Below are 16,841 nucleotides of genomic sequence, written 5' to 3'. Positions count from 1 at the left end.
GGCTCCTTTATCTAACTCTTGATTCAAGCTTGTGGCTCTTCATCCACCCCCAGACACTCCCAGCGCCTTTATCTCACTCTTGATTCACAGCTCTTTAATCCACCCGCAGATACTCTTGGCTCCTTTATCTCACTCTTGATTCCACCTCATGGCTCTTTAATCCACCACCAGCCACTACCGGCTCCTTTATCTCACTCTTGAGTCCACCTCATGCCTCTTTAATCCACCACCAGACACTCTTGGCTCCTTTATCTCACTCTTGATTCCACCTCATGGCTCTTTAATCCACCACCAGCCACTACCGGCTCCTTTATCTCACTCTTGAGTCCACCTCATGCCTCTTTAATCCACCACCAGACACTCTTGGCTCCTTTATCTCACTCTTGATTCCACCTCGTGGCTCTTTAATCCACCCCCGGACACTACCGGCTCCTTTATCTCATGCTTCATTCCACCTCATGGCTCTCTAATCCACCCCAGACACTCTCGGCTCCTTTATCTCACTCTTGATTCCACCTCATGGCTCTTTAATCCACCCCAGACACTCTCAGCTCCTTTATCTCACTCTTGATTCCACCTCTTGGCTCTTTAATCCAACCCCAGACACTCCCGGCTCCTTTATCTCACTCTTGATTCCACCACGTGGCTCTTTAATCCACCCCAGACATTCTCGGCTCCTTTATCTCACTCTTGATTCCACCTCATGGCTCTTTAATCCACCACCAGACACTCCCGGCTCCTTTATCTCACTCTTGATTCCACCTCATGGCTCTTTAATCCACCCCCAGACACTTCCGGCTCCTTTATCTCACTCTTGATTCCACCTCATGGCTCTTTAATCCACCCCCAGACACTCCCGGCTCCTTTATCTCACTCTTGATTCCACCTCATGGCTCTTTAATCCACCCCCTGACACTCCCAGCTCCTTTATCTCACTCTTGATTCATGGCTCTTTAATCCACCCCAGACACTCCCGGCTCCTTTATCTCATTCTTGATTCCACCTCATGGCTCTTTAATCCACCCCTAGACACTCCTGGCTCATTTATCTCACTCTTGATTCCACCTCATGGCTCTTTAATCCACCCTCAGATACTCCCAACTCCTTTATCTCACCCTTGATTCCACCTTGTGGCTCTTTAATCCACCTCCAAACACCACCGGTTCCTTTATCTCACTCTTGATTCCACCTCATGGCTCATTAATCCACCCCCAGCCACACCTCATGGCCAATAATCCACCCCAGGCCACTCTTGGCTCCTTTATCTCACTCTTGATTCCATCTCATGGCTCTTTAATCCACCCCCAGACACTCCGAGCTCTTTTATCTCACTCTTGATTCATGGCTCTTTAATCCACCCCCAGACACTTTGGCTTCTTTATCTCACTCTTGATTCCACCTAATGGCTCTTAATCCACTCCCAGCCATACCTCATGGCTCATTAATCCACCCCAGCCACTCTTGGCTCCTTTATCTCACTCTTGATTCCACCTCATGACTCTTTAATCCATCCCCAGACACTCCTGGCTCCTTCATTTTACCATTGATTCCAGCTCATGGCTCTTTAATCCACCCCCAGACACTCTCAGCCCCTTTATTTTACTCTTGATTCCAGCTTGTGACCCTTTAATCCACCCCCAGACACCACCGACTCTTTTATCTCACTCTTGATTCCACCTCGTGGCTCTTTAATTCACCCCGAGACACTCCCGGCTCCTTTATCTCACTCTTGATTCCACCTCATGGCTCATTAATCCAGCACCAGACACTCCCGGCTCCTTTATCTGACTCTAGATTCATGGCTCTTTAATCCACCCCCAGACACTCCCGGCTCCTTTATCTCACACTTGATTCCATCTCATGGCTCTTTAATCCACCCAAAGACTCTCCCGGCTCCTTTATCTAACTCTTGATTCAAGCTTGTGGCTCTTCATCCACCCCCAGACACTCCCAGCGCCTTTATCTCACTCTTGATTCACAGCTCTTTAATCCACCCGCAGATACTCTTGGCTTCTTTATCCCACTCTTGATTCCACCTCATGGCTCTTTAATCCATCCCCAGACACTCCCGGCTCCTTTATCTCATTCTTGATTCCACCTTGTGGCTCTTTAATCCACCCCCAGACACTCTCGGCTCTTTTATCTCACTCTTGATTTCACCTCGTGGCTCTTTAATCCACCCCAGACACTCCCAGCTCCTTTATCTCACTCTTGATTTCACCTCATGGCTCTTTAATCCACCCCAGACACTCCCAGCTCCTTTAACTCACTCTTGTTTCATGGCTCTTTAATCCACCACCAGCCACTCCCGGCTTCTTTAACTCACTCTTGGTTCCACCTCCTGGCTCTTTAATCCACCACCAGCCACTCCTGGCTCCTTTATCTCACTCTTGATTCCACCTCATGGCTCCTTAATCCACCCCCAGCCACACTTTATTGCTCTTTAATCCACGCCCAGACACTCTTGGCTCCTTTATCTCACTCCTGATTCCAACTCGTGGCTCTTTAATCCACCCCAGACACTCCTGTCTCCTTTATCTCACTCTTGATTCCACCTCATGGCTCTTTAATCCACCCCTGGACACTACCGGCTCCTTTATCTCACGCTTGATTCCACCTCTTGGCTCTTTAATCCAACCCCAGACACTCCCGGCTCCTTTATCTCACTCTTGATTCTACCTCATGGCTCTTTAATCCACCCCCACACACTTCCGGTTACTTTATCTCACTCTTGATTCCACCTCATGGCTCTTTAATCCACCCCCAGACACTGCCGGCTCCTTTATCTCACTCTTGATTCATGGCTCTTTAATCCAACCCCAGACACTCCCGGCTCCTTTATCTCACTCTTGATTCCACCTCGTGGCTCTTTAATCCACCCCCGGACACTACCGGCTCCTTTATATCAAGCTTGATTCCACCAAGTGGCTCTTTAATCCACCCCAGACACTCTTGGCTCCTTTATCTCACTCTTGATTCCACCTCATGGCTCTTTAATCCACCACCAGACACTCCCGGCTCCTTTATCTCACTCTTGATTCCACCTCATGGCTCTTTAATCCACCCGACCCTCCTGGCTCCTTTATCTCACTCTTGATTCCACCTCATGGCTCTTTAATCCACCCCCAGACACTTCCGGCTCATTTATCTCACTCTTGATTCCACCTCATGGCTCTTTAATCCACCCTCAGACACACCCAGCTCCTTTATCTCACTCTTGATTCATGGCTCTCTAATCCACCCCAGACACTCCCGGCTCCTTTATCTCACTCTTGATTCCACCTCATGGCTCTTTAATCCACCCCTAGACACTCCTGGCTCATTTATCTCACTCTTGATTCCACCTCATGGCTCTTTAATCCACCCTCAGATACTCCAAACTCCTTTATCTCACCCTTGATTCCACCTTGTGGCTCTTTAATCCACCTCCAAACACCACCGGTTCCTTTATCTCACTCTTGATTCCACCTCATGGCTCATTAATCCACCCCCAGCCACACCTCATGGCCCAATAATCCACCCCAGGCCACTCTTGGCTCCTTTATCTCACTCTTGATTCCATCTCATGGCTCTTTAATCCATCCCCAGACACTCCTGGCTCCTTTATTTTACCATTGATTCCAGCTCATGGCTCTTTAATCCACCCCCAGACACTCTCAGCCCCTTTATTTTACTCTTGATTCCAGCTTGTGACCCTTTAATCCACCCCCAGACACCACCGACTCTTTTATCTCACTCTTGATTCCACCTCGTGGCTCTTTAATTCACCCCGAGACACTCCCGGCTCCTTTATCTCACTCTTGATTCCACCTCATGGCTCATTAATCCAGCACCAGACACTCCCGGCTCCTTTATCTGACTCTAGATTCATGGCTCTTTAATCCATCCCCAGACACTCCCGGCTCCTTTATCTCACTCTTGATTCCATCTCATGGCTCTTTAATCCACCCAAAGACTCTCCCGGCTCCTTTATCTAACTCTTGATTCAAGCTTGTGGCTCTTCATCCACCCCCAGACACTCCCAGCGCCTTTATCTCACTCTTGATTCACAGCTCTTTAATCCACCCGCAGATACTCTTGGCTCCTTTATCTCACTCTTGATTCCACCTCATGGCTCTTTAATCCACCACCAGCCACTACCGGCTCCTTTATCTCACTCTTGAGTCCACCTCATGCCTCTTTAATCCACCACCAGACACTCTTGGCTCCTTTATCTCACTCTTGATTCCACCTCATGGCTCTTTAATCCACCACCAGCCACTACCGGCTCCTTTATCTCACTCTTGAGTCCACCTCATGCCTCTTTAATCCACCACCAGACACTCTTGGCTCCTTTATCTCACTCTTGATTCCACCTCGTGGCTCTTTAATCCACCCCCGGACACTACCGGCTCCTTTATCTCATGCTTCATTCCACCTCATGGCTCTCTAATCCACCCCAGACACTCTCGGCTCCTTTATCTCACTCTTGATTCCACCTCATGGCTCTTTAATCCACCCCAGACACTCTCAGCTCCTTTATCTCACTCTTGATTCCACCTCTTGGCTCTTTAATCCAACCCCAGACACTCCCGGCTCCTTTATCTCACTCTTGATTCCACCTTGTGGCTCTTTAATCCACCCCAGACATTCTCGGCTCCTTTATCTCACTCTTGATTCCACCTCATGGATCTTTAATCCACCACCAGACACTCCCGGCTCCTTTATCTCACTCTTGATTCCACCTCATGGCTCTTTAATCCACCCCCAGACACTTCCGGCTCCTTTATCTCACTCTTGATTCCACCTCATGGCTCTTTAATCCACCCCCAGACACTCCCGGCTCCTTTATCTCACTCTTGATTCCACCTCATGGCTCTTTAATCCACCCCCTGACACTCCCAGCTCCTTTATCTCACTCTTGATTCATGGCTCTTTAATCCACCCCAGACACTCCCGGCTCCTTTATCTCATTCTTGATTCCACCTCATGGCTCTTTAATCCACCCCTAGACACTCCTGACTCATTTATCTCACTCTTGATTCCACCTCATGGCTCTTTAATCCACCCTCAGATACTCCCAACTCCTTTATCTCACCCTTGATTCCACCTTGTGGCTCTTTAATCCACCTCCAAACACCACCGGTTCCTTTATCTCACTCTTGATTCCACCTCATGGCTCATTAATCCACCCCCAGCCACACCTCATGGCCCAATAATCCACCCCAGGCCACTCTTGGCTCCTTTATCTCACTCTTGATTCCATCTCATGGCTCTTTAATCCACCCCCAGACACTCCGAGCTCTTTTATCTCACTCTTGATTCACTGCTCTTTAATCCACCCCCAGACACTTTGGCTTCTTTATCTCACTCTTGATTCCACCTCATGGCTCTTTAATCCACCCCTGGACACTACCGGCTCCTTTATCTCATGCTTGATTCCTCCTCATGGCTCTTTAATCCACCCCAGACACTCTTGGCTCCTTTATCTCACTCTTGATTCCACCTCATGGCTCTTTAATCCACCCCAGACACTCTCAGCTCTTTATCTCACTCTTGATTCCACCTCTTGGCTCTTTAATCCAACCCCAGACACTCCCGGCTCCTTTATCTCACTCTTGATTCTACCTCATGGCTCTTTAATCCACCCCCACACACTTCCGGTTACTTTATCTCACTCTTGATTCCACCTCATGGCTCTTTAATCCACCCCCAGACACTGCCGGCTCCTTTATCTCACTCTTGATTCATGGCTCTTTAATCCAACCCCAGACACTCCCGGCTCCTTTATCTCACTCTTGATTCCACCTCGTGGCTCTTTAATCCACCCCCGGACACTACCGGCTCCTTTATATCAAGCTTGATTCCACCAAGTGGCTCTTTAATCCACCCCAGACACTCTTGGCTCCTTTATCTCACTCTTGATTCCACCTCATGGCTCTTTAATCCACCACCAGACACTCCCGGCTCCTTTATCTCACTCTTGATTCCACCTCATGGCTCTTTAATCCACCCGACCCTCCTGGCTCCTTTATCTCACTCTTGATTCCACCTCATGGCTCTTTAATCCACCCCCAGACACTTCCGGCTCATTTATCTCACTCTTGATTCCACCTCATGGCTCTTTAATCCACCCTAAGACACTCCCAGCTCCTTTATCTCACTCTTGATTCCACCTTGTGGCTCTTTAATCCACCTCCAGACACCACCGGTTCCTTTATCTCACTCTTGATTCCACCTCATGGCTCATTAATCCAACCCCAGCCACACCTCATGGCTCACTAATCCACCCCCAGTCACTCTTGGCTCCTTTATCTCACTCTTGATTCCATCTCATGGCTCTTTAATCCACCCCCAGACACTCCCAGCTCTTTTATCTCACTCTTGATTCACGGCTCTTTAATCCACCCCAAGACACTCTTGGCTTCTTTATCTCACTCTTGATTCCACCTCATGGCTCTTTAATCCACCCCCAGCCATACCTCATGGCTCATTAATCCACCTCAGCCACTCTTGGCTCCTTTATCTCACTCTTGATTCCACCTCATGACTCTTTAATCCATCCCCTAACACTTCTGGCTCCTTTTTTTTACTCTTGATTCCTGCTCATGGCTCTTTAATCCACCCCCAGACACTCTCAGCCCCTTTATTTTACTCTTGATTCCAGCTCGTGGCCCTTTAATCCACCCCCAGACACCTCCGACTCTTTTATCTCACTCTTGATTCCTCCTTTTGGCCCTTTAATCTAGCACCAGCCACTCCTGGCTCCTTTATCTCACCCTTGATTCCACCTCATGGCACTTTAATCCACCCCAGACACTCCCGGCTCCTTTATCTCACTCTTGATTCCATCTCATGGCTCTTTAATCCACCCCCAGACACTTCCGGCTACTTTATCTCACTCTTGATTCAAGCTTGTGGCTCTTTATCCACCCCCAGAAACTCCCAGCTCCTTTATCTCACTCTTGATTCACAGCTCTTTATTCCACCCACAGATACTCTTGGCTTCTTTATCCCACTCTTGATTCCACCTCATGGCTCTTTAATCCATCCCCAGACACTCCCGGCTCCTTTATTTTACTCTTGATTCCACCTCATGGCTCTTTAATCCATCTCCAGACACTCCTGGTTCCTATATCTCATTCTTGATTCCACCTTGTGGCTCGTTAATCCACCCCCACACACTCTCGGCTCCTTTATCTCACTCTTGATTTCACCTTGTGGCTCTTTAATCCACCCCAGACACTCCCAGCTCCTTTATCTCACTCTTGATATTACCTCGTGGCTCTTTAATCCACCCCAGACACTCCCAGCTCCTTTATCTCACTCTTGATTCACGGCTCTTTAATCCACCACCAGCCACTCCCGGCTTCTTTATCTCACTCTTGATTCCACCTCCTGGCTATTTATTCCACCCACAGACACTCCCGGCTCCTTTATCTTACTCTTGATTCCACCACGTGGCTCTTTATTCCACCACCAGCCACTCCCGGTTTCTTTATCTTACTCTTGATTCCACCACGTGGCTCTTTAATCCACCACCAGCCACTCCTGGCTCCTTTATCTCATTCTTGATTCCATCTCATGGCTCTTTAATCCACTCCCAGCCACACCTTATTGCTCTTTAATCCACCCCCAGACATTCTCTGCTCCTTTATCTCACTCTTGATTCCACCTTGTGGCTCTTTAATCACCCCAGACACTCGCCGCTCCTTTATCTTACTCTTGATTCCTATTTGTGGCCCTTTAATCCACCCCCAGACACCCCCGGCTCCTTTATCTGACTCTTGATTCTACCTCGTGGCTCTTTAATCCACCCCCAAACACTCCTGGCTCATTTATCTCACTCTTGATTCCACCTCATGACTCTTTAATCCACCCCCAGACACTCCCGGCTCTTTTATCTCTCTCTTGATTCCACCTCATGACTCTTTAATCCACCCCAGACACTCTCAGCTCCTTTATCTCACTCTTGATTCCACCTCTTGGCTCTTTAATCCAACCCCAGACACTCCCGGCTCCTTTATCTCACTCTTGATTCCACCTCGTGGCTCTTTAGTCCACCCCCGGACACTACCGGCTCCTTTATATTAAGCTTGATTCCACCAAGTGGCTCTTTAATCCACCCCAGACACTCTTGGCTCCTTTATCTCACAGTTGATTCCACCTCATGGCTCTTTAATCCACTACCAGACACTCCCGGCTCCTTTATCTCACTCTTGATTCCACCTCATGGCTCTTTAATCCACCCCGACCCTCCTGGCTCCTTTATCTCACTCTTGATTCCACCTCATGGCTCTTTAATCCACCCCCAGACACTTCCGGTTACTTTATCTCACTCTTGATTCCACCTCATGGCTCTTTAATCCACCCCCAGACACTGCCGGCTCCTTTATCTCACTCTTGATTCATGGCTCTTTAATCCAACCCCAGACACTCCCGGCTCCTTTATCTCACTCTTGATTCCACCTTGTGGCTCTTTAATCCACCTCCGGACACTACTGGCTCCTTTATATCAAGCTTGATTCCACCAAGTGGCTCTTTAATCCACCCCAGACACTCTTGGCTCCTTTATCTCACTCTTGATTCCACCTCATGGCTCTTTAATCCACCCCCTGACACTCCCAGCTCCTTTATCTCACTCTTGATTCATGGCTCTTTAATCCACCCCAGACACTCCCGGCTCCTTTATCTCATTCTTGATTCCACCTCATGGCTCTTTAATCCACCCCTAGACACTCCTGGCTCATTTATCTCACTCTTGATTCCACCTCATGGCTCTTAAATCCACCCTCAGATACTCCCAACTCCTTTATCTCACCCTTGATTCCACCTTGTGGCTCTTTAATCCACCTCCAAACACCACCGGTTCCTTTATCTCACTCTTGATTCCACCTCATGGCTCATTAATCCACCCCCAGCCACACCTCATGGCCCAATAATCCACCCAGGCCACTCTTGGCTCCTTTATCTCACTCTTGAATCCATCTCATGGCTCTTTAATCCACCCCCAGACACTCCCAGCTCTTTTATCTCACTCTTGATTCACGGCTCTTTAATCCACCCCCAGACACTTTGGCTTCTTTATCTCACTCTTGATTCCACCTAATGGCTCTTAATCCACTCCCAGCCATACCTCATGGCTCATTAATCCACCCCAGCCACTCTTGGCTCCTTTATCTCACTCTTGATTCCACCTCATGACTCTTTAATCCATCCCCAGACACTCCTGGCTCCTTTATTTTACCATTGATTCCAACTCATGGCTCTTTAATCCACCCCCAGACACTCTCAGCCCCTTTATTTTACTCTTGATTCCAGCTTGTGACCCTTTAATCCACCCCCAGACACCACCGACTCTTTTATCTCACTCTTGATTCCACCTCGTGGCTCTTTAATTCACCCCGAGACACTCCCGGCTCCTTTATCTCACTCTTGATTCCACCTCATGGCTCATTAATCCAGCACCAGACACTCCCGGCTCCTTTATCTGACTCTAGATTCATGGCTCTTTAATCCACCCCCAGACACTCCCGGCTCCTTTATCTCACACTTGATTCCATCTCATGGCTCTTTAATCCACCCAAAGACTCTCCCGGCTCCTTTATCTAACTCTTGATTCAAGCTTGTGGCTCTTCATCCACCCCCAGACACTCCCAGCGCCTTTATCTCACTCTTGATTCACAGCTCTTTAATCCACCCGCAGATACTCTTGGCTTCTTTATCCCACTCTTGATTCCACCTCATGGCTCTTTAATCCATCCCCAGACACTCCCGGCTCCTTTATCTCATTCTTGATTCCACCTTGTGGCTCTTTAATCCACCCCCAGACACTCTCGGCTCTTTTATCTCACTCTTGATTTCACCTCGTGGCTCTTTAATCCACCCCAGACACTCCCAGCTCCTTTATCTCACTCTTGATTTCACCTCATGGCTCTTTAATCCACCCCAGACACTCCCAGCTCCTTTAACTCACTCTTGATTCATGGCTCTTTAATCCACCACCAGCCACTCCCGGCTTCTTTAACTCACTCTTGGTTCCACCTCCTGGCTCTTTAATCCACCACCAGCCACTCCTGGCTCCTTTATCTCACTCTTGATTCCACCTCATGGCTCCTTAATCCACCCCCAGCCACACTTTATTGCTCTTTAATCCACCCCCAGACACTCTTGGCTCCTTTATCTCACTCCTGATTCCAACTCGTGGCTCTTTAATCCACCCCAGACACTCCCGTCTCCTTTATCTCACTCTTGATTCCACCTCATGGCTCTTTAATCCACCCCTGGACACTACCGGCTCCTTTATCTCACGCTTGATTCCTCCTCATGGCTCTTTAATCCACCCCAGACACTCTTGGCTCCTTTATCTCACTCTTGATTCCACCTCATGGCTCTTTAATCCACCCCAGACACTCTCAGCTCCTTTATCTCACTCTTGATTCCACCTCTTGGCTCTTTAATCCAACCCCAGACACTCCCGGCTCCTTTATCTCACTCTTGATTCTACCTCATGGCTCTCTAATCCACCCCCAGACACTGCCGGCTCCTTTATCTCACTCTTGATTCATGGCTCTTTAATCCAACCCCAGACACTCCCGGCTCCTTTATCTCACTCTTGATTCCACCTCGTGGCTCTTTAATCCACCCCCGGACACTACTGGCTCCTTTATATCAAGCTTGATTCCACCAAGTGGCTCTTTAATCCACCCCAGACACTCTTGGCTCCTTTATCTCACTCTTGATTCCACCTCATGGCTCTTTAATCCACCACCAGACACTCCCGGCTCCTTTATCTCACTCTTGATTCCACCTCATGGCTCTTTAATCCACCCGACCCTCCTGGCTCCTTTATCTCACTCTTGATTCCACCTCATGGCTCTTTAATCCACCCCCAGACACTTCCGGCTCATTTATCTCACTCTTGATTCCACCTCATGGCTCTTTAATCCACCCTCAGACACTCCCAGCTCCTTTATCTCACTCTTGATTCCACCTTGTGGCTCTTTAATCCACCTCCAGACACCACCGGTTCCTTTATCTCACTCTTGATTCCACCTCATGGCTCATTAATCCACCCCCAGCCACACCTCATGGCTCACTAATCCACCCCCAGTCACTCTTGGCTCCTTTATCTCACTCTTGATTCCATCTCATGGCTCTTTAATCCACCCCCAGACACTCCCAGCTCTTTTATCTCACTCTTGATTCACGGCTCTTTAATCCACCCCAAGACACTCTCGGCTTCTTTATCTCACTCTTGATTCCACCTCATGGCTCTTTAATCCACCCCCAGCCATACCTCATGGCTCATTAATCCACCTCAGCCACTCTTGGCTCCTTTATCTCACTCTTGATTCCACCTCATGACTCTTTAATCCATCCCCTAACACTTCTGGCTCCTTTATTTTACTCTTGATTCCTGCTCATGGCTCTTTAATCCACCCCCAGACACTCTCAGCCCCTTTATTTTACTCTTGATTCCAGCTCGTGGCCCTTTAATCCACCCCCAGACACCTCCGACTCTTTTATCTCACTCTTGATTCCTCCTTGTGGCCCTTTAATCTAGCACCAGCCACTCCTGGCTCCTTTATCTCACCCTTGATTCCACCTCATGGCACTTTAATCCACCCCAGACACTCCCGGCTCCTTTATTTCACTCTTGATTCCATCTCATGGCTCTTTAATCCACCCCCAGACACTTCCGGCTCCTTTATCTCACTCTTGATTCAAGCTTGTGGCTCTTTATCCACCCCCAGAAACTCCCAGCTCCTTTATCTCACTCTTGATTCACAGCTCTTTATTCCACCCACAGATACTCTTGGCTTCTTTATCCCACTCTTGATTCCACCTCATGGCTCTTTAATCCATCCCCAGACACTCCCGGCTCCTTTATTTTACTCTTGATTCCACCTCATGGCTCTTTAATCCATCTCCAGACACTCCTGGTTCCTATATCTCATTCTTGATTCCACCTTGTGGCTCGTTAATCCACCCCCAGACACTCTCGGCTCCTTTATCTCACTCTTGATTTCACCTTGTGGCTCTTTAATCCACCCCAGACACTCCCAGCTCCTTTATCTCACTCTTGATTTCACCTCGTGGCCCTTTAATCCACCCCAGACACTCCCAGCTCCTTTATCTCACTCTTGATTCACGGCTCTTTAATCCACCACCAGCCACTCCCGGCTTCTTTATCTCACTCTTGATTCCACCTCCTGGCTCTTTATTCCACCCACAGACACTCCCGGCTCCTTTATCTTACTCTTGATTCCACCACGTGGCTCTTTATTCCACCACCAGCCACTCCCGGTTTCTTTATCTTACTCTTGATTCCACCACGTGGCTCTTTAATCCACCACCAGCCACTCCTGGCTCCTTTATCTCTCTCTTGATTCCACCTCATTGTCGTAAATTGGCTGCGATTAAATTAGCGTTAGCAGAATCCATCTGGTATTTACAGGCTATCCTGTACATTTTGTGGAATCCATTTTGTATTTCTGGCAGCCATTTTGTCTTCCCTTGTGCTCTGTTTAAAGGACTGGCTATACTTAGACTCTGCTACCCTGCACATGCGCAGGAATATCTAACTGTCCATGCATCTGTTTTTAGTCTGTAACTATCAGGTTGTTTCTACCAGAGTCAGCAACTGCTAGCTCCTCCTATACTATTTACGGTGCATTTCTGTATGACCATCTATGTATGTAACTCTTCTCATGTATGCTTGCATCGTCCTTTTCCTGAGCCCCTGTGTGGGTATAAAAGACCCATGGTTCTTCTACTCTGGGTGCTACCTTCATTCAGCACCACAGGGTGCTGGGTGAATGTGGTTCCACCTCCTGAGGTTTAATAAACTATGTATTTTCTATTTCAGATTCTGTGCCAACTTCTTTCTAATAGTCTGAGGACTCTGTGCAGAGAAGGGCGAACCCCTTGCACTGGTAGGCCTAGCTGAGGCCTATTTTCTACAATTGGCGCCTCAACTTGGGGCTCATCGGTGACTCGGATGCCCAAAGGATTGGTCGCGACGAAGGATTGGAATCTCGCTCTGGACGTGATCACTGCCCGATAAGACCAGAGTCTTGGCATCCACGGCGACTTTTCCTTTCTTTCTGATCTGACCATCCAGGTGGCACCGGTCCTCGACTGAGATCTCTTCTGTTGATTCACCGTGCAGTGACCATTTGGTCGATTTTAGAACTTGGCAGGATGAATCTGAACACCAAGTGATTGGTAAGTGTCTGCGGCGCTTGCTGTTGGTTTTGATGCCTGTGATTGGTAAGGTAGTTTAGTAACGCTTACTGTGGCTTTGAGTATGGTATATTTTGTGTTGGCCAACTTGGTTTGTTTTGACATATGTGACTTGCAATTCACATAGGCAGGTAATGAGGAGAATTTTCTCTAACTGAATTGATTTGAACGGCACATCGTACTAAAGGTACCTTAAGTGCTACTTTGATTATAATATTGCATATTCTGCACTATTTTTTTGGCATATCTGTCTTTAGCACACTTCAAAAGATGTGTTGCCTTTGGAATGGTACCAAAATGAAACTTGATGAAGCACAACTGGCCCCCCCTCGGAGGGGACGCCTAATAGGGATATGTATATTAAGTATGGTCTTTCTTCTATAATGTACAGCGCATTATGGAATAAAAATACTTGTAAGTGGTGACTAGTACCCCGAGGAACTAAATATGTACATAAAAGGATCCTGGTCTGTGCACTTAGTAACATTCATAAGTGATGAGATGCAGAGCGTTTTTTTTTTTGGTGTTCTGCCAGCCAAATCTGGTGAATATGACTTGCAACTAGTATTTACAAATGGTTTGGTTTAAGTACAGTCTGTGGGCTGTCTTTTGTTTCTGTCTTAAGTGTTGATCTGTGGGTTAAATGTGTGTTTACATGTTATGGTGTGGTAAATTGTGTTTTGGATGTTGCTAGCACTGGAAAAAGCGTGTGATTGAATGACTGTGAATATGTGAAAGAATTCTGAGAAGTGAAATTGTTAAGGAGTAAATTTAATTTGGTCTCATCACCATCAATAAGTCGCAAAAAGTAATTGAGAGGGGTGTAGCAAGAGAAAGAGCAACCCCTGTGATTTGATGACACCCTTAATGTACAAAAGTATTAATGAAGAGTAATTAGGGACCCGTTAAAAGTTTAGCTTGGAAAAATTGTGGGTATTTCGAATTTGCAAATTGTTCCTATGCAGCTTTGTGTTCTTGGTGGTTCAGTGAGCCAATGTGCTGGGTCCACAGGGTTGTAGGTTCTAATTTAAGCTGAACCTGCTAATCTGAGAATTGAACCTAAATTTATGACCCTTGAAAAGAAATTGTATATTAAAATAAATGTTTCCATAGGGCAAATTATTGCAGTTTAGATAACATTAGGAAGACTTTTTGTCTTTGACAGCTTCAGGGCTGTGCAAGGCAGATTTTGACCTTGCAGCTTGTAAGGTGGGGGCTAAAAATAGAGGAGTGAACCAGGAGGTGAAATCACTGCTTAGAAAGCTTCACTGACATGAAAATGTGTAATGCTTGCAGCAGGACAGCCTTGGAGAAAGGTGGGGGCTAGGAGCACTCGCTGTGGCCCGGTTCTGCGCTGAGGTTTAGCTTCTCTGATGAGACAGGGCAGCTGAGGAACGAAACCCAAGGAGCCTTCCTCTGCCCTATTTTGTGCAAAGACCAGTTAGACTTTCCATAGAAAACTGTTTTTTTTTTTTTTAAAACTGTTGCATTAATCCTACACAAAAAGTAAAATGATGCTCTTGCTTGAAATTTTAAGGGCTATATGCCTATATAAAAACGATTTTCCAATTGAGAATTAATTTTCTCAGTGGAAATTGTGGCGCAAAATTAACATGGATTATCGGATAAGAGTTTTACCTTTAGAAAGTTAAAATTAAGATGACCTGTGTAAAGAGAAAAACGAAATTGTGTGTTTTACAATAGACTAAATTCAGATACAAAATGTCACAGCATTTATCTTTTGTATAGGGTATTCAAAGGCATTCACATTATACAGCACGACAGATTTGTGTTGGCTTGAAGGGTTGACTTGCAAGGCGTGTGAATTTCGACACCTTTACGTGTTAAACAGCTGTGTCAACAAGACCATTTCTATTTCGGACTCCGGCTACAGAGAATAGTTGAAGTCAAAAACACGGAGTAAAATTCTGCATTTCAGACTGCTGTTTCCAAAGTTAGAAATGTAGTTTCATTATTTTTGCAGATTGACAGTAGGGATTTCTTTTCTTAAATGCCTTTTTTTTAAAAATAAGGATAAGAGTGGTTTTTGATGTTCAATAATAATGGCTGTCCTTCATTTAAAAGTGGCGCAGACTTAAGATGTTTCAAGATAAGCTTCTGTGCTTAGGGCTAAGAATTAATGTGTTTCAATATAATAGGCAAGGGATGCAGCTCGCTTTTCATATGTAGACTCATCAAAATGATTAGATTTATTAACAAAAAATGTATTTTGATTATATAAAAAAAAAATGTTATTTCAAATAGGTGCAAAAACAAATTCGTTTTTTACTATTTATAATGCCTAATAATGATACTGTGACCTCCTAGCATCCAAATTGCATTTAAGCCGTGCTATACAGCAATAGGGGGTCAATTACATGTGAAAATGTCACTTTACCCAGGCGTACAAAACTCATTTTTATAAGGGTATACATTATACATTTTTGATGCCACATCTCTGGGATATGTAGAGGACATTCTGGGGATGACTATTATGCAAAAACATTGTAGGATGTTAATTTTTAAGTGCCCTGAAAATCAAAGTCGAAATTGGGTAAAAATTCACTATTTAAGTGAGTTTTCTCCAGTCAGATCAGTTTTTAAACTGCCTGACGCCCCAGTAAATGCACATATGTAAGCATAGACCATCTATACTGCTAGACAAACGCTTGGCACACTGCTTATACATATCAATGTACAAAAATTGGCAGAAGTTATTAAGCTTACCTCTGAAATTGCTGGTAGACACACACCGTGGGTTTTGCTGCTCTGTCTTCGGTCTTTAGGGTCACTTTGACTTGGAAGCACCACATGAAAACCTTGCATGCATGCTGGGACAGCTGCATAGGTTATAGGTCAAAGTCCTACATTTAGAAGCCTGTAGGGCTCAGCACAACGTTGCTTTGACATTTCGACATTTGAAAGACGAAATGGCAGGGGAAGAAAGAGGTTTTTGCTTACCCTTTTTTTTTTTTTTGGTACAAGCAAGTTTTTGTGTGCACTCAATGCACATAGTATATGTGACCTCTCTTTAAAGGACAATGGCTCTGCCATATATATATAGTATAAATGTTTTTAGGGTTGAATTCAGGAAGCAATGGGATTCAGTTTGACTTCATGCGGTCTCATGTTCCACTAGTACATTTGCTAAAGGAATATGTTCTTTGGCTAGCTGAAATGTGCTATTTCGCTCCTCAGAGTTTGTTTATGCCCAGTTGCTACAAATTGGGGTTGATAGTGTTGACAGAATGAAACCCGGTACAGGTTTCTTACCGTCAAAACTGGGGAGTGGAGGCTAGCTCCTCTACAAATTAAGGGTAGGCAAATTTATGTGTTCTCTCTCTTTTTCTTACTTTTTTTTTTTGAGCCTGTCTAAACTGTCTGTGAAATAACCATGAGACATTAAATTGGCTATTCAGTAATACTGTTTTAAACATTATTAGCATTAATAAAACGAATAAATATATTTTGCTATGTTACTACCCATCCTCTCTGATGGAATTATGAGAGGATGAGTAGTCTAGGTTGCTGTTTCCTTATTTGATCTTTAAGGGGAACTAGCTGTGGGTAGTTTTTGTTTGAAAATTCTCAGGTGACAACACCACTATTGTTTG

This window comes from Triturus cristatus, chromosome 4_2, assembly GCF_964204655.1.
Source record: "Triturus cristatus chromosome 4_2, aTriCri1.1, whole genome shotgun sequence".
NCBI lineage: Eukaryota > Metazoa > Chordata > Amphibia > Caudata > Salamandridae > Triturus > Triturus cristatus.
This window is presented reverse-complemented; position numbering follows the sequence as displayed.